This window comes from Orcinus orca, chromosome 1 (assembly GCF_937001465.1).
Source record: "Orcinus orca chromosome 1, mOrcOrc1.1, whole genome shotgun sequence".
Taxonomy (NCBI): Eukaryota; Metazoa; Chordata; class Mammalia; order Artiodactyla; family Delphinidae; genus Orcinus; species Orcinus orca.
The window spans coordinates 54834827-54858409 of record NC_064559.1 but is presented as its reverse complement, the minus strand read 5'-3'; the positions used below and the strand labels follow the sequence as shown (position 1 = coordinate 54858409).

The following is a 23583-nucleotide window of genomic DNA, read 5'->3' as shown; positions in this document are numbered from 1 at the left end:
GCCGACTCCACAAGTAATGCTTGGTAATGCTAGAACCCAGGGTTGGGAAAGGGCCTGCACCCTGAACTGACAGGTCCTCTTGACTATTTTAATATGGATAGAGGCTGAAGTGGCCAGGAAACAATGGTCCTCTATCCTAGTCCCTGGGCCTCAAGGGGGTACACCTGTGGAAATCTTAAGGCCTGCGAGCTTATGGAAGTTCTCTGTGGGCACGACACTTGTAACTTACACCAATGTATAATGACTGTGCTTGCCCCCAGAATAAGTTAAAATAAAACATATCCTGCAGTATAGTTAGCAGGGATAGGAACTATTCTAAATACTGCTCGTATCCTCCCCTTGGGAGGAAGATGGGCTCTGCTATATTTATACACAATGAAAACCAGTCTCAGTACAAGCCTACGAGATGGGGAGGGTGATTGACTTTTCCCTCCAATTAACTTGAATTAACCCAGATAAAACTAAGCCATGGCCAGCTGTAATGATACCTGTCTTTTCGTAATAATTTCTGCTATGTGGGCAAGGGTAGATCTTGTTGGGTGCACAAAGCATACATCTCTGTAATCCTTACCGATTTGTTCTGTAAGGAAGCTGAATTGCACTGACCATATGGCAGTGTGGTATTGTTGGAAAGATGTAACTGCCTCATGTCAGTGTGTCCTATGATACTGATACTCATGATCAAATGTATTGCGAGATTAAGTTAAAGCCTCCTCGGGATGTAATACCTAAGGAGGAACTAGATCTAGCTAACCATAAGCTGATTTCTGTGCTAAATAGTTCTGCAAACGTTTATCATAAGGTATAAATAGCAATAGCTCAAGGGAAAAAAATAATCAAACTAGTGCAAGAATATGAAATATGAAGATGTTTATAATGGCTTTAGAGGATGAATTAGTTGAAATAGTTGTTTCTTTAAATTAGTTGAATTAGTTGTTTCCTTAAATCTGTCCCTACCTCACACTGGCTTCTTCAAATGTTAGGCATATTTGTACTGGTTCCGTTAAAAATAAACAACAGGTCTGAAACGGAGTCACTTGTGTTCAAGCCCATATCAGCAAACCAAGACTTAATACCTAACCTAACTGCAGTTACAACCTCCCGCAGAAGTGTAACCTTTAATGAGTCAACCTGGAATTACCTGGTTAGCGCTGGGTATTCGGCCAACAGGCCCTTCCGTTCCCATTAGGAGAGTGGCCTTACCTAAAACAATGCATTCTTTGCTAATAATTTCCTTTTTCCTGCTCCCTCTCTGCCTTAAAAAAACTGAAAACCTTTCCTTTTCTGCAGCTAGATGAAGCTCCTTCTGTTTGCTAGGTTGGATGGTGCCCATTTCATGAGTCATTTAATGAAGCCAACTGGATCTTCAAATTTCCTCATTTGAATTTTTGTTATTTAACAGTAAGTACTATTGCAAGAACTGTTCTATAATATAAACGTTACACCAAATGTAAGTGCTTTGATAGGTATGATCATTTTGCTGTAAGGGACCTGTGTTCAAAAACTAGGGGGTGGCCCGTGATACTGAGATATAATAAGAAATATATATTTTGGTGCTTGTCTGTGATTCCTGCCTCTCAGCTCTAAAAACTTGTATTTTCCGAAGTGATTAGAGCAGTGGGGGCATCTTTTGTTTTATTTGGTTTTTGCCTTTGATTCCTGCAATGGTTTTATAGTGATAAAGGTAAAGTGAGTGCATTTTGTTATTCATAACAAACCCTTTCAAACACACCTGAGTTTATGTGCATGAGGAAATTTTTGGAAAGCCTCCGGATAAGGATGGGGGCAGGTTGCCAGGGGAACCAACTAGGGTAATTAGAGGGTTGAAAAGCAGGTTGGTGAACAAGAACACATCCATGTGTTAGGAGGGTGGCATACCACAAACTCCATGGGGACAGCAGCTCCTGAACTTGGAACCCTTTGGGACCTTGCCCTACATGTTTCTCCATCTGGCTGTTCATTTGTATCCTTTAACATCCTTTGTAATAAATTGGTAATCTAGTAAGTAATCTGGTTTCCTGAGTTCGTGAGGTGCTCTAGCAAATTAATCAAACCTGAGGAGGTTGTGGAACCCTCTGATTTATAGCCAGTCAGTCCTTCAGAAGTACAGCTAATATGCTGGACTTGGTAAGTAGTATCTAAAGTGAGGTGGGGAAGGAGGGGGGCAGTCTTGTGAGACTGTGTCCTTAACCTGTGGAATCTGTTGTTGACTCCGGGTAGATACAAAACTGAATTAAATTGTAGGACACCCAGCTGGCCTTGCACAATTGCTTGCTGTGGGGAAACTCCCAAATACGGCGACTAAAAGTGAAATAGTACTGAAAGTACACAAGTATTCAGTGAGTAGTGAGTAAAGAAGACTTTCATATACATAAACAAAAAACAATTCACAGTCTTCGCTGGAGAGTCGCCTCGATTTCCTGCTTCAACAGTGCTTGGAGGGAGCCCGCCTTCTCACTGCCTCAAGGTCCTTCACGTCCGCTCCAGCCCCGGAGCCTCATCTCCTCAGCTGCCTGCAGAGAGGACCGCGGCCCCCTCGCAGGTGCGCCAGAGCTGCCATTTGGACTCGGAGGCCGCCATCACCCGCCAGATCAACCTGGAGCTCTATGCCACCTGTCCACATCAGACTACCTTGACAGCGATGATGTGGCTTTGAAGAACTCTGCCAAATACTTTCTTCACCAATCTCCTGAGGAGAGGGAACATGCTGAGAAACTGATGAAGCTGCAGAACCAGAGAGGTGGCGGAATCTTCCTTCAGGATATCAAGAAACCAGACTGTGAAGACTGGGAGAATGGGCTGAATGCAATGGAATGTGCGCTACACTTGGAAAAAAATGTAAATCAGTCACTACTGGAACTGCACAAAATGGCCACTGACAAAAATGACCCCCATTTGTGTGACTTTACTGAGACTCATTACCTGAGTGAGTAGGTGAAATCCATTAAAGAATTGAGTAACCATGTAACCAACTTGCGAAGGATGGGGGCCTTCCCGAATCTGGCATGGCAGAGTTATCTCTTTGGCAAGCACACCCTGGGAAACAGTGACAACAACGAGAGCTAAGCTTTAGGCTGGCTTCCTGTAGCCATGGGTGACTTCCCAGGTCACCAAGGCAGTGCATGCATGTCTGAGTTTCCTTTACCTTTTCTATAAGTTGTACCAAAACATCTACCTACGTTTTTTCGTTAGTACCATTCCTTCAAATAGAGTAATTTGGTACCCACCCCTCTCTTAAAAAAAAAGAAAAGAAAAAAATAATAATAACAAAAATAGCCCTGGAAAGGGGCTGGGAGGACCAGTATTGCAGTATTGCAGTTGCTGCAATATATTATGAAAAATGTCTATTTTTCAACAAAAAAGTTTGTGGTGTGCAAAAAACAGGAAATTGTGATGTATACATACAACTGAAACTGTCTGCGAGAGTAAGTAGATGAGAGATTTAAGAGAAAAAGACTTCAAAGTAGCCATTATAAATATGCTCATGGAACTAAACGAAAGCATGATTAAAGATGTAAGGAAGATATGATGACAGTGTGGCATCAAATAGAATATCAGTGATGAGATAGAAATTATAAAGAAAAGCCAAATGCAAATTCCTTTGAATTTGAAGTTGAAAGCGTTGATGGAAAAAAAAATGCACAACCTAAAAGCTGAGGATTATGTTTTATTCGATGGACTTGCTGAAGACTCAGCTACAGGAGGCAACCTCTCAGATAGCTCTGGGGGCTACACTGAAGAGGTAAGGGAGGAGCCAGGATATATAGGAGTTCAAACAAACAAACAAACCTAGTAGTCAAACATCAAAAGATCACTGCTAATTAAAGAAAACCAGACATCTCAAGTGAATGAATTTTGTGCTTTTCTGTGTATGGGAAGGTGCAAAAGTCTGGGTTCATTGAAATCATTCCTTTGATATGTACCTTAACTATCTAGGGCCAGTATCCTGTTTTTCTCCATCCTCAATCCCCTCAGCTTGCACAGCGGGGTGGTGGTGGGGGGGGCAGCAGCAGTGTCTGATGGCCACAACATCCTTTGTTTACTGATATGGCAGTCCATGTCCACTAAAATTACAGTAACTAAAATTTAAAAATTCACTAGAGGGATTCAACAGTAGATTTGAATGGCAGAATATAAAGAATTAGCAAACTTGAAGACAGATTGATAACCTTCCTATAAGTACCCTTTAGCTCTGTCCAAAATATTTTGATGTATTTTTATTTTCATTTAGTTTCAAATATTTATTAATTTCTTCTGATTTCTTTGGTTATTTAGAAGCTTGTTGTTTAGTTTTTTGAGGCTTTTCTAAATATCTAATTATTATTGATTTCTGATTTAATTTCATTGTGCTTAGAGAAAATATTCTGTAAAATTTAAGATTTTAAATACTGAGACTTGTTTTATGTCCCAGCATAAGATCTGTCTTGGTTAATGCTCTATGTGCATGTGGAAAGAATGTGAATTCTGTGGTTTATTGGATATATTGTTCTGTAAAGGTCAGTTAGGTTAAAGTGGTTAATATTTTTAGATCTTCCACATCCTTCTAGATTTTTATCTAGTTATTAAAGAGGAAATTGATATTTCTACTTTGTAAATTTGTCTGTTGGTCTCTTTAGTTCAGTCAGCTTTTGCTTCATCTATTTTTAAGCTCAGTTATTAGCCACCTACATTTTAGGTTTGCTGTGTCTTCTTCGTGGATTGACCTATTTATCATTATAAATGTCTCTATCTATGATAATTCTTCTTGTCTTGAGGTCCATTAAGTCTAATATTAAGAAAACTCAGCTTTCTTTTGCATACCATTTACATGGTGTATCATTTTCATTCTTTTTAACCTATTTTTTCTAACATTTAAAGATATTATTGATATGGTTGGATTTAGTTCTGTCTTGTTTGTTACTTGCTTTTTTTAAAATTGAAGTATAGTAGAAGTATAGTGTCATGTTAGTTTTGGTGTACAGCAAAGTGATTCAGATATATGTATATACCTGTATATATGTATATATATATATATATATTCTTTTTGTTTTCTATGCCTGTCAGTGTGTTTCTGTTTTGTAAATAAGTTCATTTGTATCATAGTTTAGATTCCACATATAAGCGATATCATATGGTATTTATTTTTCTCTGATTTAGTTCACTTGGTATGATCATCTCTAGGTTCATCCATGTTGCTGCAAATGGCATTACTCATTCTTTTTTTATGGCTGAGTAGTATTCCATTGTGTGTGTGTGTGTTATATATATATCACATCTTCTTTATCCATTCATCTGTAGATGGACATTTATGTTGCTTTCATATCTGGGCTGTTGTAAATCTGCTGCTATGAACATTGAGGTGCATGTATCTTTTCAAACTAGAGTTTTCTCCAGATATATGGCCAGGAGTGGGATTGCTGGATCATATGGTAACTCTATTTTTAGTTTTTTAAGGAACCTCCATACTGTTTTCCATAGTGGCTACACCAATTTACATTCCTACCAACAGTGTAGGAGGGAGGGTTTCCTTTTCTCCACACCCTCTTCAGCATTATTGCTTGTGAACTTTTTAATGATGGCCATTCTGACTGGTGTGAGATAGTACCTCATTGTAGTTTTGATTTGCGTTTCCCTGATAATTAGTGATGTTGAGCATCTTTTCATGTGCCTATTGGCCATCTGTATGTCTTCTATGGAGAAATGTCTATTTAGGTCTTCCACCCACTTTTTGATTCAGTTGTTTGATTTTTTTGTTATAGAGTTGTATGAGCTGTTTGTATATTTTGGAAATTAAGCCCTTGTCAGTTGCACCATTTGCAAATATTTTATCCCAGTGTGTAAGTTGTCTTTGCATTTTGTTTATGGTTTCCTTTGCTATGCAAAAGCTTGTAAGTTTGATTAGGTCTCATTTGTATATTTTTGCTTTTATTTCTTTTGCCTTGGGAGACTGAGCTAAGAAAATATTGCTACGATTTATGTCAGAGAATGTTTTGCCTATGATCTCTTCTGGGGGTTTTATGATGTCATGTCTTCTTTAGGTCTTTAAACCATTTTGAGTTTATTTTTGTATATGGTGTGAGGGAGTGTTCTAATTCACTGATTTATATGTAGCTGTCCAGCTTTCCCAAAACCACTTGCTGAAGAAATAACATACTCTCTTGACCGTTGTAGCTGTATACTAAGTTTTGAAGAAATAACATACTCTCTTGACCGTTGTAGCTGTATACTAAGTTTTGAAACCAGGTAATGTGAGTCCTCCAACTTTGTTCCTCAGTATTATGTTGGCTATTCTAGGTATTTTGTCTTTCTTTGTATATTTTAGAATCATTTTGTCAGTAGCTACAAAATAACTTACAGGGATTTTGATTGGGATTGCATTGAATCTATAGATCATGTTGGGGAGAACTGACATCTTAACAATATTGAGGCTTGTAATATATAAACATGGAATATCTCTCTGTTTAGTTAGAGCCTCTTTGATTTTTTCATCAGAATTTTGCTGTTTCTGCATATAGATTTTGAACATATTTTGTTAGATGTATAGCCAAGGATTTTATTTTGGGGTGGCTGTTATATGTGGTTTAAAAATTTTTTTTAATTCCAACTGTTCATTGCTGGTGTATAAGAAAGCGATTGACTTTTACATATTAACCTGTATCGTGCAAGCTTGCTATGATTACTTCTTAATTCCAGAAATTTTTATGTCAGTTTTTTTGGATTTTCTATGTAGGCAATCATGTCATTTGCAAACAAAAACCATTTTATTTCTTCCTTTCCAATTTATGCCTTTTGTTCCTTTTCTGGTCTTATTGCAGTAGCTATAACCTCCAATATAATATTGCTATGGACTGAATATTTGTGCTTCTCCCAAATTTGTATATTGAGACCCTAATCCTCAATGTGATGGTATTTGGAGGTAAGGGCTTTGGGAAGTAATAAGGATTATATTAGGTTATGAGGGTGGGACCCTCATGATAGGATTAATGCTCTTATACAGAGGAAAAGACACAAGATCTCTCTTTCTGCCTGCATGCACCAAGGAAATTAAAATAAATCAAATTAATATTGAACTCAGGTGTTGGGAAAATAATTAACTAAACCTAACAAAAACAGAAAGAACAAGTAAGAATAAAAGTACTAATTAATGAATTAGAAACAATAGAATAAATATGTAACCTAAGAGCTATTTTCTTGAGAACAAACTTTATTAAATAGAAAACTCACTAGTTTAACCTATCAAGATATGAGGGTGAAAATGCAAACACATAAAACTCAGGATGAAGATGGAGAAATGGTAGCTATGGAAAAAAAAGAAAGAAATTATAGGCAAATTTTTTATAACTCAATAAATTTGAAAAATGTGGAATGGTATTGAAATTTATATACTGTGCTTCAAGTTTTATAAACCTTGAAAACTATAGTTTCTTTATTTTCTACAAGTGATCTGAGTATTTTCATAAATTCATATACCAGTGAATGATGGAAAAGTAAATGTATATTTGTATTTAGAAATATCTTATTATCTTCAAGATAAGAGTCTCTTTTCTTTAAAACTGGAGCTTTTGGATAAAAGCTTGGTCTTTCTGAGTTTCTTACCTCTCTTCTTCCCAAAGGTAGCATCTGCATATAGTTGACTGGAAAACTGTGCTCTTTGGTGATGGGGAAGGGGAAGGCTTTGTCCTGGCTCTTCAGGGGACTCTGCTGTTCAGCTCTGCTGGTGAAACTCCTGGTCTCCTCTCTCAGTGTGGGGATTATCTGCAGGGAGTTTGGCCAACTTCCACGTGAGTAGGCCTTTCTTCAGCCTTTACTGGTGCCTCTGGCCCTCTGAGATCTGGCTAAGACTTTCATGTGATTCCTCTTGGAACCTGCCCGCAGGTTCTCAACCACATTTCTTGCTTGTCCCTTCTGTAGCAATCCCTCGGCAACTTCACTATCATCTACATTTTACAACTTTCCACAGGGCACATAGGAATCTCTGGATTCTTTAGGATATTAGCACTATCTCTGGCTTTCTATCCATTTGGCGAATTCATTCTGCCGATTTCACTTTGGAGTGACTGTCCCATTTTGACGTGGAAACATCTGGAACCATTCCCTATTCCCTACTCCACTGCTTGAGGGCATTTAAGCTTTCCACTAAATCCAGAGTTTATGTTTAGGGAGGAGGAGCAGGAAAAGGTAAATGAGGTATTTAAGCTGAAAGAAAAAATTTTAAGGGAGTTCCCTGGTGGCCTAGTGGTTAGGACTCCGGCCTTTCACTGTCGTGGCCCGGATTCAATCCGTGTTCGGGGAACTGAGATCCCACAAGCTGCGCCACGCAGCCAAAAAAAAAAAAAAAAAAATGATTAAAAGAGAATGAGCTACTTTAAACTGGCTAGTTTATCTTCCCACCGCCTTCCTGCACCACTCACCAGGATAGGTATACAAGAGGAACACTGGATTTGTTATGGAAAATAAAAGAAACCTGCATGTTTTGCACATCTCAGTGCTAATTATTCCATTTTTGAGCTTACTACATTTGAGGTATTTTTAGGTATAATCTCATTGATTGTAAACCTTGTTGCCCAGAAACTGTTCCTATTCAGAAACAGGGAAGATTCCATCTAAAACAGAGTCAATCAGCTTGAAGGTTCATAGCTGATTTTTTTGGAGTCTCTGGCAAAACACTAATCTGACAGCGAGAGTTAAGTGTCTAAAGAGATTTCTAAACAAACAAGCAAACACTCCTCTTTATCAAAAGCAAGACTTGGAGCACTGGATAGGAAGTCTATCATAAGTGTAAGATGGAAAAAAACCAGGATTAAGGCTAGAAACATCCAATAGTCAGGAAAAGGAGGAACGTTTCCACTTAAGAGGTCTGGAGAGAAAAAAAGGCTAAGTGAAGTGAGAAGTTAGCATCATCATATACCCTTTCAGGTCAAATCTTGGGAATCAGAAGACATGGCAGTACATATAGATGGGCATAGGGAAATCAGAAGACATCAGAGCTAGTGACTAGCTTTTCTAGGCATATGCAGTACATGAGGGAAAACTTTCCAATTTGACCCACATTCAGATGGGGCCACACCTAAAACGATTCAGGAGCAAGAGAGCAGCATTGGAAAAGATAGGGGCTTCATGACTTGTGTGTGGTACAGAAGATTTAGAAATCCCAGTGTACTTCATGTAGAAAACATAGAAGATAGACAAGTAGAGAACAGGTACCCTTGCAATGGGGCCACCTTGGCAAGGAACAGGGTGATTCTACAGTGGACACCCCTGGTTTCATGGTCTTATCTGAGGGCAAGATGGAGGATGTGGCTGAGACTCAGAGGATCTGCAGCCCCAGAAAGAGCTAAGGTGGGACCATCAGACCCTGACTTTGTCTAGAAAACACACCAACTGATTCATTACCCAGGGACTTCAGAGTTTCAGAGTCTAACCTAAAGTCATACATGTGGACTCAAGGCACCTCCCTCATTTCTTTAAGGATTTATAATCTTCCAAATACACCTGATTACATCTTGGGTAGAGGGGGTGAGGAGAAATCCTAAAGCACTCAATATTTACCCTCAAAGACAAATTTTTCTAAAGGAGACTGAATTTACTGTTTTAAAGCCAAAGAGACTAAGATGCCTTTAGCTGGAAAGTTTAAATTACTTCCCGTCACTACCTAGAGGATGGAGGCTCAAAATCAAGATGAGTTTAATTATAGACAAGAAAGGCCAGTAATACCAGACTAGAGAATTTGGACAAACCCTCCCACTGAAGACAACTAAAAATAAATAGAATATACACATACATAAATAAAAGCATCATCTAAAAATATAAAACTAACAACTATGAAGAGTGACATTTTGCAACTTCTCCATGAAATATCTAGATGTGTATTTCTTTATTATCTAGCATGGGATTCATTGAACTTCTCTGTATTGATGTATTTCATAAGTTCTAGAAAATCTCAGCCATTATCTTTTCAAATATTTGCATCAAACAAATCAAATAGAAAACCTTTTAAGGCAGCTAAAGAAAAGAGATATTACCTAAAGGCATAACAGAGTTATAGCTAACTTCTCAAAAGCAAAAATAGAGACCAGAAAACAATGCAGTATCTTCAAGGTGATGAAAAAAATGGCACCCAACCTAGAAGACTCTACAGAGTGAAAGAATCCTTCGGATATGAGGAAAAAATATAGAAAATTTTGAACAAACAGAAACTGAGATAATCATACAAAAAGGAGAGTCTAATGGGTATTCTTCAGATTTAAGGAAAATAACTGTGGACGGAAGGTCAGAGGTTTAGAAAGAAATGAAGAGCAACGAAATATTCATTAAATGAACATTGCATAAAATAATTGTCTTGTGTTTAGGATTTAGCTAGCTAGCTAGAGAAATAAATACATGCAGAAATAAACTTATAAATGGGAAATGAAGATAAATGTAGTTAAAGTGTGATCAGGCCTTTGCTTTGTCTTGGAAGAGGTTAAAATGATCGACTATAGTGAATTAAGGAGGGATGTAGTAATCTCTAGCGTAACTATTAAAAAGTACAAAAACAATATATAATTTCCAAACTAATTGGGAGTATGGAATGATAAAAAATAGTGAATACATTCAAAAGAATGCTACACCCTTCTGAAGTTTGCATTATCCTTATATACTACCTTTTGTCATTAACACATACCAACACATACCAACATTCCTGATTACACCAAGAGAAAGATGTATTACATGAGGGCAAAGGAAAAGGTCTTCAAATGACATTGAGGAGAAAGGAGAACACAAATTCTACACATGATTTAGGGGTTAGTGGGGTATAAGAAGCACCCATTTAAGAAGGATTCAAGAGAAGAAATGTCCATGAGGAACATTCACTGTTGATAATGTAAAAAAGATTGTCCTCCATGGTCTGGAGATTTCAGAGGTCACCGTCGAAAGGTTTGGGAGAAAGGGTAGCAATAGGCATTGGATCAGTGGGGAGGCTAAGAGCAGCGTAGTAGGAAGGCATAGATGACCAGAGCAGCTTCATGACAGAACAAGCATAACGGTAGAAGGCACGCTGAATTTAGCTGACTGAAAGATTTTCTAGTTAACTAGTCTCATGAATCCCCTGGCAAGTCTATGGCCTAGTGAGGTGGATGGACCTAGAATCTGTCGTACAGAGTGAAGTAAATCAGAAAGAGAAAAACAAATGCCGTATGCTAACACATATATATGGAATCTAAAAAAAAAAATAACAGCAAAAAAACAATGGTTCTGATGAACCTAGGGACAGGGCAGGAATAAAGACACAGACGTAGAGAATGGACTTGAGGACACGGGGAGGGGGAAGGGTAAACTGGGATGAAGTGAGAGAGTAGCATTGACATATATACACTACCAAATGTAAGATAGATAGCTAGTGGGAAGCAGCTTCATTGCACGGGGAGATCAGCTCAGTGCTTTGTGACCACCTGGAGGGGTGGGATAGGGAGGGTGGGAGGGAGATGCAAGAGGGAGGGGATATGGGGATATATGTGTACGTATAGCTGATTCACTTTGTTATACAGCAGAAACTAGCACAACACTGTAAAGCAATTATACTCCAATAAAGATGTTTAAAAAGAAGAAATGTACGGCCTGTCAGAAGCATCAGCCAAGGGTAGGGTGACTGAGTTTCTGAAAGATCCCTGGTCTTGAAAAAATGACCTTCAAACAGTCTAGCTGGTTCCCATGACTCACGCTGTGGAAATGACAGCAACTGTTTGGCTTTCAGGTGACTTCGATAATATCTGCCTTGAAAGTTCGCAAAATTGTCATTATTTTCTAAAAATATGTCTGTTAACAAATTGAATATACCCTTCCTCAAAAGCTAGGTATTTTTTGGTCATGTGAATTCAAGAACTTGAGGTCATCTTTTCAAAAAGAACAGAAAAGTTCAATAAACAGCCATCTGAATTTTGTGGCTCTGGACATCTATATACATCAATAAATCTGTGTCTTCTAGGTATGCATAGTAGTAAGTATCTCATCATCTCTTCCTTCCTCTTTAAATTCTGGTTTGTGCTCTGTGTTCAGTAATGCTGGACTTACCCTGATTTCCCACAAGTCATCTAATAATTCAGTGTTTTAATAAATTCATCAATAAGGCTCATTTTAGAACTTACATATTCAGTTCAATATATATTCTATATTCTACCAATGGCAAAAAGCAGACCATGAACTGCATTCCTTTTAAGTTCGACTCTCTATTGGAATAAATGGTAAGACTCTTAGGTAGTAAGGGAAACAAAATCTCACTCCTATGGTCATTGAATGAACTGGATATGGCAGGAGTGTTGCCTTGGGAGGAGTGGCTCTTACTTCAATGATCAGTCATTATCACCAGCTCTGCCGTGGAAACTCCTGACAAATTTTAATGGTTTTAAATCCTTATTCTATAATAAAAAATCAGTTTGAATTCTAGAATCATAAGCTGCTTGAGAAATACCTGATAAAATATTAAGGGTCTGGTTTATCCTTCCATATTACATCTTCTAAGTGGAACTGGAGCCAAGAGGTGGTGCATGGAAATATCATTGATCACACCACTCCTTGAAGAGCTATTTTTTTTTCCCAATGCATTTTTTATTTTCTACCTTTTTTGAATCTTAAAATAGGGGCTTCCTAAAGGCAAAAACATGGGTTAGTGAAAGGATTTATCTCAAATTAGGGAAAAAGTTATGCATGCATAAAAGAAACTTATTCTGCGTGTGTGTATCTATATATCTATATCTGTGTTATCTATCTACCTTTTGATCTGTAATTTTTGGAATGGCTCAGTAAATTAATTCAATTCCATTGTCTGAACCAATGGAAGAGCAAGTAAACAGGCAGGCAGCTGTCAGTCCAAAAACTGGAGCCTGGTGAGGAGATGCTACCATTTGAGGGCAGGTATCTAATACCTCTCAGGTAACTTGTTTCACTCCTTGAGCTGCTTCTATGGCTCTATTGGTCTAACTTGAGCTTGAATTATTTCCTCTTCCCCTTTTAATATTAAAAAATTATTTGGGGGGGCTTCCCTGGTGGCGCAGTGGTTGAGAGTCCGCCTGCCGATGCAGGGGACACGAGTTCGTGCCCCGGTCTGGGAAGATCCCCCATGCCGCGGAGCTGCTGCACCCGTGAGCCATGGCCGCTGAGCCTGCGCGTCCGGAGCCTGTGCTCCACAACGGGAGAGGCCACAACAGTGAGAGGCCCGCGTACCGCAAAAAAAAACACAAAAAATTATTTTTGGGGGTATTAAAAATAATGATACTTATGGGGTAGAAAATTATAAAAGTATACAAAAATATATAATGCATTGGAATGGGGAAATTATACCCAGTTATAGCTTTCTTAACATTTTAGTGTTCTTACATGTTAAAAGCAAACACGCGCGCACACACACACACACACACACACACATCCATACACAGAGTATACTGATAATTCTCAATCCTGGATGCACATTAAAAATCATTATTAATGTCACTATATATGTAACAATAATGAAAGTTAAAAAAAATGATTATCAGTTTGCTCTGCGTAAGAAAGAAGAATCGAAACTGCAGTCATTTGAAAAATGCTTAAAGAATGATCCTCACTCCTACCTCAAAAGATTGATTAATAATATACATTTATTTTTAAGTTTTAAAAGTTATATATATGTGAATATGTATGTATAAAATTGTTTATCAAATATGTATATAGTTTCTAATTTTGATTTTTTCACCTAATTTTTTTTTTTTAAGTGTTTTTTTTTTTTTTTTTAAACATCTTTATTGGAGCATAATTGCTTTACAATGATATGTTAGTTTCAGCTTCACAACAAAATGAATCAGTTATATATATACATATGTTCCCATATCTCTTCCCGCTTGCGTCTCCCTCCCTCCCACCCTCCCTATCCCACCCCTCCAGGCGGTCACAAAGCACCGAGCTGATCTCCCTGTGCTATGCAGCTGCTTCCCACTAGCTATCTACCTTACGTTTGGTAGTGTATATATGTCCATGCCTCTTTATTGCTTTGTCACCGTTTACCCTTCCCCCTCCCCATAGCCTCAAGTCCATTCTCTAGTAAGTCTGTGTCTTTATTCCTGTTTCACCCCTAGGTTTTTCATGACTTTTTTTTTTCTTAAATTCCATATATATGTGTTAGCATACGGTATTTGTCTCTCTCTTTCTGACTTACTTCACTCTGTATGACAGACTCTAGGTCTATCCACCTCATTACAAATAGCTCAGCTCTATTTACAATAGCCCAGAGATGGAAACAACCTAAGTGTCCATCATCTGATGAATGGATAAAGAAGATGTGTCACCTAATATTTTAAGTATTTCTATGTCATCAAAATTCTTAGTAGTCATCATCCTTAATGGCCACAAAAATTCCATCTTGAGAAAACACCAGAAATTATTTAATGTTTTTTATTTATTCTCCAATAATTAAACATCAAGGCTATTTCCGTAAAATACGCAATGATGAACAACATGAACTAAATCTTTATATACGTATCTGATTATTTCCTTAGGATAGACCCCCCTACATGTGGATTCACTAGATTGAAAAAAGGAAAGTGGCAACATTTGGATTAAGAAAACAAGCTTTCCTAGGAATCCCACAACAGATTTCCTGTTACATCTCATTGGCTAGAGCAGTGTCAAGTGGCCACTCCCAACTAGAAGGTAGGAAGGGAGAAAAAATTGGCCAAGCCAACAAATGGAGTCCATCCCTATGGCTATACAATTTTTCTACACACGTTTTATCCTTTTTCATGGAACATAGTTATCACTACTCCAAGTTCAACAACCCGAAAGTCTATGCAATTACTGCTTCCAGCCTGAAAACCTTAATCTCCAGGTGATAAACAATTCTTTCTATCTGGGATATGGTTTCCAGGGGTTCAGCAACTTATAAACTAAAGCAATGATTATTAATCTTTCACATTCATCTGAATCAGCTAAGAGCTTGTTAAAACAGATTGCTGGGCTCCACCCCAGTGTTTCTGATTCAGTAACTCTTTGAGACCAAAAAGTTTGTGTTTCTAACAAGTTCCTGGTAATGCTGCTAGTCCAGGGGTCACATGTATTACATATGTATTACACAGATACAGTATGATATCACAATCAGGAAACTGACATTAATATAATCTATTGATCATACTATTTTTTAAAATAAATTATTTATTTGTTTTTATTTTTGGCTGTGTTGGGTCTTCGTTGCTGGGCGCGGGCTTTCTCTAGTTGCGATGAGCGGGGGCTACTCTTTGTTGTGGTGTGCGGGCTTCTCATTGCGGTGGCTTCTCTTGTTGCAGAGCATGGGCTCTAGGTACGCAGACTTCAGTAGTTGTGGCACATGGGCTCAGTAGTTGTGGCTTGCAGGCTCTAGAGTACAGGCTCAGTAGTTGTGGCGCACAGGCTTAGCTGCTCCACGGCATGTGGGGTCTTTCTGGGCCAGGGCTCGAACCCATGTCCCTTGCATTGGCAGGCAGATTCTTAACTACTGTGCCACCAGGGAAGCCCGATCATATTTAGTTTTCACCAATTCAGCATGCACTGATTTCTATGTGTGTGTGTGTGTGTGTGTGTGTGTGTGTGTGTGTGTGTGTGTGTGTGTATAATTAGTTATGCAGTTTTATTACATGTGTAGATTTGTGTGATTACTACCTGTAGTCAAGATACAAAATAGTTCCATCCATGAATCCCTTGTGTTATCCTTTTATAGTCACCAACACCTCTCTCCTTCACCTGGTCATTCAAAATCTGCCAACTATTAATCTGTTCTTCATCTCTATAATTTAGTCATTTCAAAATGCTTTGTAAATAGAATCATAACCTTTTGAGATTGGCTTCTTTCACTCAGCAAAATTCCCTTGAGATCCATCTAAATCATTGTGTATATATCAATAGTTTGCTCCTGTTTATTACTCAGTAATATTCCTTGGTATAGATGTACCACAATTTGTCTAAAAATTTAGCTGTTGTAGAACATTTGCATTTTTTCCAGCTTTGGGCTATTACACATAAAAGTGTTATAAACATCCATGTACACTTTGTGTGTGTGCATGTGTGTGTGAATATAATTTTACATTTCCTTAGGGTACATGCCTAAGAGTGAAATTGCTGGGTTGTATGATAATCACATATTTAGTTTTATAAGAAATTGACAAACTTTTCCAGAGTGGCTTTACCATTTTACAGTCTCACCAGCAATGTATGAGTGACCCAGGTTTTTCATATCCTTACCATCATTTGGTGTTGTCACTCTTTAATATTTTAACTTTTTTGATAGACAATGTAGGATATCTTATTGTGCCTTTAATTTTCATTTCCTTAATGGCTAAGGTCTTGAACGTCTTTTCATGTGCTTATTTGACATTTATACATCTTCATTGGAGAAATATCTATTCAAGTCCTTTGCCATTTTAAAAATTGAATTGTTTGTCTTTTTGTTGTTGAGTTGTAAGAGTTCTTTATATATTCTGAATACTAGACCTTTATCAGATATACGATTTATAAATATTTTCTCCCATTCTGTGGATTGTCTTTTCACTCTCTTGATAGTGTCCTTTAATGCACATACGTTTTAAATTCTGACAAAGTTCATTTATCTATTTTTGTTGTTGTTGCTTATACTTCTTATGTCATATCTAAGAAGCCATTGCCCATTGCCCATTTCAAGGTTATGAAGATTTATCCCCATGGTTTCTTCTAAGAGTTTTATAGTTTTAGCTTTTATGTCTAAGTTTTTAATCTATCATTTGGTATCTTTGCTATGTTGAACCATGTGTTTGTATGTTTTACAATTTTTTCATTGTTGTAAAATATAGATAACATAAAATTCCCCGTCTTAATCTTTTTAAAGTATACAGTTCAATAATGTTAAGTATATTTGCATTGTTGTGAAACTAATTCCGGGAATTCTTTTCATCTTGTAAAATCAACATTTATATGCTTATTAAAAAGATCTCCATCTCCCCTTTCTCCCAGCCCCTGGCAACTACCATTCTAATTCCTGTTTCTATGAATTCAACTACTCTAGATACTTCATATAAATGGCATCATATAGTATTTGCCTTTTTGTGACTGGTTTAGTTCTCTTAGCATAATGTCCTCCAGGTTCATCCACATTATAGTATATGTCAGAATTTCTTTCTTTTTTAAAGAAAGAAAAACAGGGAAGCCCTGTTTTTATTTTTGTTGCCTGTGTTTTTGGTATCGTATCCAAGAAATCATGGCCAAATTCAATGTCATGAAGCTTTTTCCCCTATGATTTATTCTAGGAGTTTTATTGTTTTTGCTCTTGTATTTAGGTTCTTTGATCCATCATATGGTATCTTTGATATGTTGAACCCTATGAATGTATCACCTCTAAAAACTTCAAACAAGAAAACTAATAAATAAACAATATTGAGGCTTTTATTGGGTTGTAATTAAACTCATACAGTTATTTGGGAAGAATTGACAACTTTGTAATATTCAAACTTCACATATAGGAAATTATGTAAAGTCATTTATTTGAAGGATTTTTAATGTCTGACTTAATATTTGAAATTTTCCTTAATAGGCTTTGTATATTTCATGTATTATTCCTAGATACATTATATTTTAATGCTACTCTAAATACCATATGTTCCTATTATATTTTTTCACTGTTTACTACTGCCTTTGAAGAAAACTAGTTTAAAAAATAATTGTATTGTATATTTCACTTTTTTTTTTATGGCATGTGGCCTTTCAGTAAGAAAGGGGGAAAATAAGAGTACATATTTTTATTTGCTTAAGAGAACAATGGAAGATATGTGTATTTCATTTTAATAAATTATCTTTTAGTTATAATACTTCTAACACATTTTCCACTTGTTTCTCTAGAATTGTCTGTGTGGGAGAAAATGAATGCTCTCATCTCTATTTCTAGATGATATGTTTGTCTACCAGTATAATCCTAGAACATGAGCTTAATTTATTTTTTTAATGTTTTAAATATTTTGGCTGTGTTGGGTCTTCACTGCTGCACGCGGGCTTTCTCTAGTTGCGGCGAGCGGGGGTTGCTCTTTGTTGCAGTGCCTGGGCTTCTCATTGTGGTGGCTTATCTTGTTGTGGAGCACAGGCTCTAGGCAAGCGAGCTTCAGTAGTTGCAGCACGTGGGCTCAGCAGTGTGGCTCGTGGGCTCTAGAGCTCACTCTCTGTAGTTGTGGTGCATGGGCTTAGTTGCTCCAAAGCATGTGGGAATCTTCCCGGACCAGGGATCAAACCCATGTACCCTGCATTAGCAGGTGGATTCTAAACCACTACACCACCAGGGAAGTCCCAGAACATCAGCTTAAAATTATTGGAGAGACCAGTAAAGTGGTTATCTCTAAAATAAATTTAATATACATAGTTTTCCTTTATATCTAGAAAATATATTAGAAAAATCCCCTTCAAGTTACAAAAAAAATGTGTAATAACCAAAAATAAAATATTCTCCTTTTAATGGGGGAATATAATGCAGGAAAGATTAATGATTTTATATCACTTATCTTACCTGCATTACAAAGGTATAGTTATTAAGAACACGGATTTTAACACAGACCTTACATTTACTAACTATGCAACTTTGGGTAATTAACAACCACTGTAAGCTTCAGTTTCTATATCTGAAGAGTGTTATTAAAGTCCCTACTGCGTGATCTTGTTGTAATAATAATCCAGGTGAAATGCTTGAAACAATTCAGGTGAAATGCTTAGTGTACTACATGATACATAATAAGTGTTAAATATACTGTCATTGTTACTTTATGGGCAAGACATCTAGAACAGAGTTATATAGTAAGGTTGTAGCAGGCATTCCTTTATTCTCTATGGCACTAAAGAGGATGTTATTAGTGCTTCAAAATTAAACATGATGCTTACCAGAGGTACATTTACCTTGAATGAAGCCTCAGATGCAGGGATTCCCACTTACACATGTCCCTTTCAGGACCCTGGGCAGTGTGTTCACATGATCACATATTTTTGTAAAATTTGCAAAAGTAAGATATTTAAACACAGTTTGCTAAGATCACCATCATTTCTTTCTAGGCTGGCTTCCCCTTTATCATAGTTCTATTACTGTCAGTTGGCCTTGGAGTTACTGTGGTATATCAGTTATTTATTGCTATGTAAAAAAAAAAAAAAAAAAAAAACCTCCTCCCAAATTAAAAAAAATCATTTATTAGTTTAAAATTCTCTGGGTGAGTAATTTTGGCTGACCTCTGCTGGATGGTTCTGCTGGTCTTTCCTGGGCTCACTCATGTGACTGCAGTCAGATGGTGGGATCGTTGGGGTATATAAAGAGTTTCAGATCATTTCTCTCATCTCATGTCTGGGATGGTGAGAGAACTGAACTTCATGTCTCTAGCATCTATTGGGTTATCATGGCAACTATATTCTTTTTGTCAATTCCACACTGCCATGATTTGCTATAACTTTGAGTCCTCCAAATTTACTCTTCTTTTCAGAATTGTCTTGGAAATTCTAGTTGTTTTGCTTTTCTACAAAAATTTTAGAATAAGCTTGTTAATATCTCAAAAAAAAGAACCTTGCTGGGATATCTGCTAGGATTGCATTATACCTATAGATCAAATTGGGGAGAATTAATATCTTAATAATATTGAGTCTTCCGGTTCATCAGTGTGATCCCTCTCTCCATTGATTTAGATCTTCTTTTATTGATGATTTGTAGTTTTAAACATACAGAAACTATTCATATTTTGTTAGATTTATTCCTAAGTATTTAATTTTTTGTGATATGGTCATTAGTATTTTTAGTAATTTGAAATTCCAACTGTTCATTGCTGATATATAGAAATATGATTGACTTTTGTATGTTCACTTTGAATTCTGCAACCTTGCTAAATTTACTTTTTAGCTCTAAGAGATATTTTGTAGATTCTTTGGGATTTTCTACATAATCTTGTCATGTGTGAAAAGAGAAAGTTTTATTTCTTTTTTTCTATCTGTATTATTTTTCTTGTCTTATTGCACTGGCCAGGATTTCCAGTATGATGTTATATAGGAATGGTGAGAGAACACATCTTACCTTTTGCCTGATCTTCAGAGAAAACATTCAGTCTTTAACCATTCACATGTTGTTGAATAGGAGTGGTGACAGAGTGGTAGGCATTTTGGTAGATGCCTTTATTAAGTTAAGGAGGTTTTCCTGTATTCTTAATTTGCTGAGAGTCTATATCATGAATAGACATTGAGTTTTGTTCAATGCTTTTTCTCTATCTAATGAGATAATCATATGATTTTTCTTATTTAGTCTATTAATATAAATATATTGATTGTTATTTGAATATTGGAATAAACTTGGATTCCTAGTATGAACCTCAATTGGTTGAGAAGTGTTATCCTTTTTGTTATTGATGGATTAAATTTGTTGATTCAAGTTCCTGTAATACTTATTCTCAGCTTCTCTGGTGGCGCAGTGGTTAAGAATCCACCTGCCAATGCAGGGGACACGGGTTCAAGCCCTGGTCTGGGAAGAGCCCACATGCCACGGAGCAACTAAGCCCGTGCGCCACAACTACTGAGCCTGTGCTCTAGAGCCCGCGAGCCACAACTACTAAGCCACGTGCCACAACTACTGAAGCCCACGTGCCTAGAGCCCATGCTCTGCGACGAGAGAAGCCACCGCAATGAGAAGCCCAGGCACTGCAAGGAAGAGTAGCCCCTGCTCGCCACAACTAGAGAAAGCCCATGCGCAGCAACAAAGACCCAATGCAGCCAAAAATAAATAAATAGATTTATAAAAAAAAAATACTTATTCTTTTCTTTGCCATCTTAGATGTGGATCTTAATTTGGCATTGTATTTCACATTTCCTTCTGTCATTCTTATTTCAGTTATCTTCTTTTTACCTCCTCTTTTATTTCAATTTATTTCCCCTTTCTGGCTTCATCTCCAAAATTTCTGGCAAATCTTATTTTATCAAGATTTGGTGCTTTTTCAAAAATAAACTCAAAATGGATTAAAGACCTAAATGTAAGGCCAGACACTATAAAACTCTTAGAGGAAAACATAGGCAGAACACTCAGTGACATAAATCACAGCAAGATCCTTTTGGACCCACCTCCTAGAAAAATGGAAATAAAACCAAAAATAAACAAATGGGACCTAATGAAACTTAAAATCTTTTGCACAGCAAAGGAAACCATAAACAAGACGAAAAGACAACCCTCAGAATGGGAGAAAATATTTGCAAATGAAGCAACTGACAAAGGATTAATCTCCAAAGTTCACAAGCAGCCCATGCAGCTCAATATCAAAAAAAACAAAAACCCAATCCAAAAATGGGTGGAAGACCTAAACAGACATTTCTCCAAAGAAGGTATACAGATTGCCAACAAACACATGAAAGAATGCTCAGCATCATTAGAGAAATGCAAATCAAAACTACAATGAGGGCTTCCCTGGTGGCGCAGTGGTTGAAAGTCCGCCTGTCAATGCAGGGGACACGGGTTTGTGCCCTGGTCCGGGAAGATCCCACATGCCGCGGAGCGGCTGGGCCCGTGAGCCATGGCCGCTGAGCCTGCGCGTCCAGAGCCTGTGCTCAGCAACGAGAGAGGCCACAACAGTGAGAGGCCCGCGTACCGCAAAAAAAAAAAAAAAAAAAAAAAAACTACAATGAGATACCATCTCACACCAGTCAGAGTGGCCATCATCAAAAAATCTACAAACAATAAATGCTGGAGAGGGTGTGGAGAAGAGGAAACCCTCCTGCACTGTTGGTGGGAATGTAAATTGATACAGCCATTATGGAGAACAGTATGGAGGTTCTTTAAGAAACTAAAAATAGAGCTACCATACGACCCAGCAATCCCACTACTGGGCATATACCCTGAGAAAACCATAATTCAAAAAGAGTCATGTACCCCAATGTTCATTGTAGCTCTATTTACAATAGCCAGGACATGGAAGCAACCTAAGTGTCCATCGACAGATGAATGGATAAAGAAGATGTGGCACATAGATACAATGGAATATTACTCAGCCATAAAAAGAAACAAAATTGAGTTATTTGTAGTGAGGTGGATGGACCTAGAGTCTGTCATACACAGTGAAGTAAGTCAGAAAGAGAAAAACAAATACTGTATGCTAACACATATATATGGAATCTAAAAAAAAAAAAATGGTCATGAAGAACCTAGAGGCAGGATGGGAATACTCAGACCTACTAGAGAATGGACTTGAGGACACGGGGAGGGGGAAGGGTAAGCTGGAACAAATTGAGAGAGTGGCATGGACATATATACACCACCAAATGTAAAATTGATAGCTAGTGGGAAGCAGCAGTGTAGCACAGGCAGATCAGCTCGGTGCTTTGTTACCACTTAGAGGTTTGGGATAGGGAGGGAGATACAAGAGGGAAGAGATATAGGGATATATGTATATGTATAGCTGATTCACTTTGTTATAAAGCAGAAACTAACACACCATTGTAGAGCAATTATACTCCAATAAAGATGTTAAAAAAAAAAGATTTGGTGCTTTTTAAACATTAAATAGGTTGGTGTGTACAATGACTAGCAGCCATTTATCTTATGTGGGCCGGCTGAACTGTCATTAGATCTTTGCTTGGTTTAACAATTGGGTTCTCTGATTTACTAAAGCATAAGATACATTTTTTTTCTCTGGAATAGTGTGATATGAAAAGTTATATTATCAATAATGTTTTCACCTAAATAGACAACTAAGAATGATTAGATGACTGTATCTCCAAATATCCTGTCTGCTTTTACCTAATTGAGCACTAAAGATTGTAGTTTTTGAATAGATATACAAAAAGAGGAAATAATAAAGTAGAAAAATCAAAGAACATGGCTATTTGTGATTCTGGCTTTGGCTGATATCATTGATGGACAGTCATTTGTTTTGCTGCTTATTATATTCACTGTGTCTTAGAGTTGGAGACACGTAGTGAGGGAGAGGTGAAGACCTTTCCTCTCTTTTTGGGGGGCATTTTCTATGGTATTTTATTTTGGTCATAGAAATGTGATTTATAGTCCAAAAATGTTTCTTAACCCATTTTGATTGGCAATGCAGGTAATGGAAATTCCCCTTGGACTTGTCCTTTGGTCTTCTCATATGACAAAGTTGTAGCTAGTTTTTATCATTTTGTGTATTGTAGATTTTTTTTAAAGGTGATTTGCGGGACTTCCCTGGTGGCGCAGTGGTTAAGACTCCGAGCTCCCAAGGCAGAGGGCCTGGGTTCGATCCCTTGTCAGGGAAATAGATCCCACATGCATGCCACAAATAAGAGTTCTCATGCCACAGCTAAGAAGTCCCGCGCCACAACTAAGGAGCCCACGAGATGCAACTAAAGGAGCCCACCTGCTGTAACTAAGACCCGGTGCAACCAAACAAATAAATATTAAAAAAAATAAATAAGATGATTGGCTCTTTTTAAAAAAATCTATTTTTATTTATTTTTGGCTGTGTTGGGTCTTCATTGCTGTGCGTGGGCTTTCTCTAGTTGCGGAAAGTGGGGGCTACTCTTCATTGCAGTTCGTGTGCTTCTCATTGCGGTGTCTTCTCTTGTTGTGGAGCACGGGCTCTAGGCGCGTAGGCTTTAGTAGTTGTGGCACACGGGCTTAGTGGTTCC

At 37.5% G+C, this 23583-nt stretch overlaps 1 pseudogene; it reads left to right on the top strand.

Moving 5' to 3' along the window:
- The first annotated feature begins 685 nt into the window (after window positions 1-685).
- On the top strand, window positions 686-10471 carry LOC101272090 (ferritin heavy chain-like; annotated as a pseudogene).
- Window positions 10472-23583: the final 13112 nt, after the last annotated feature.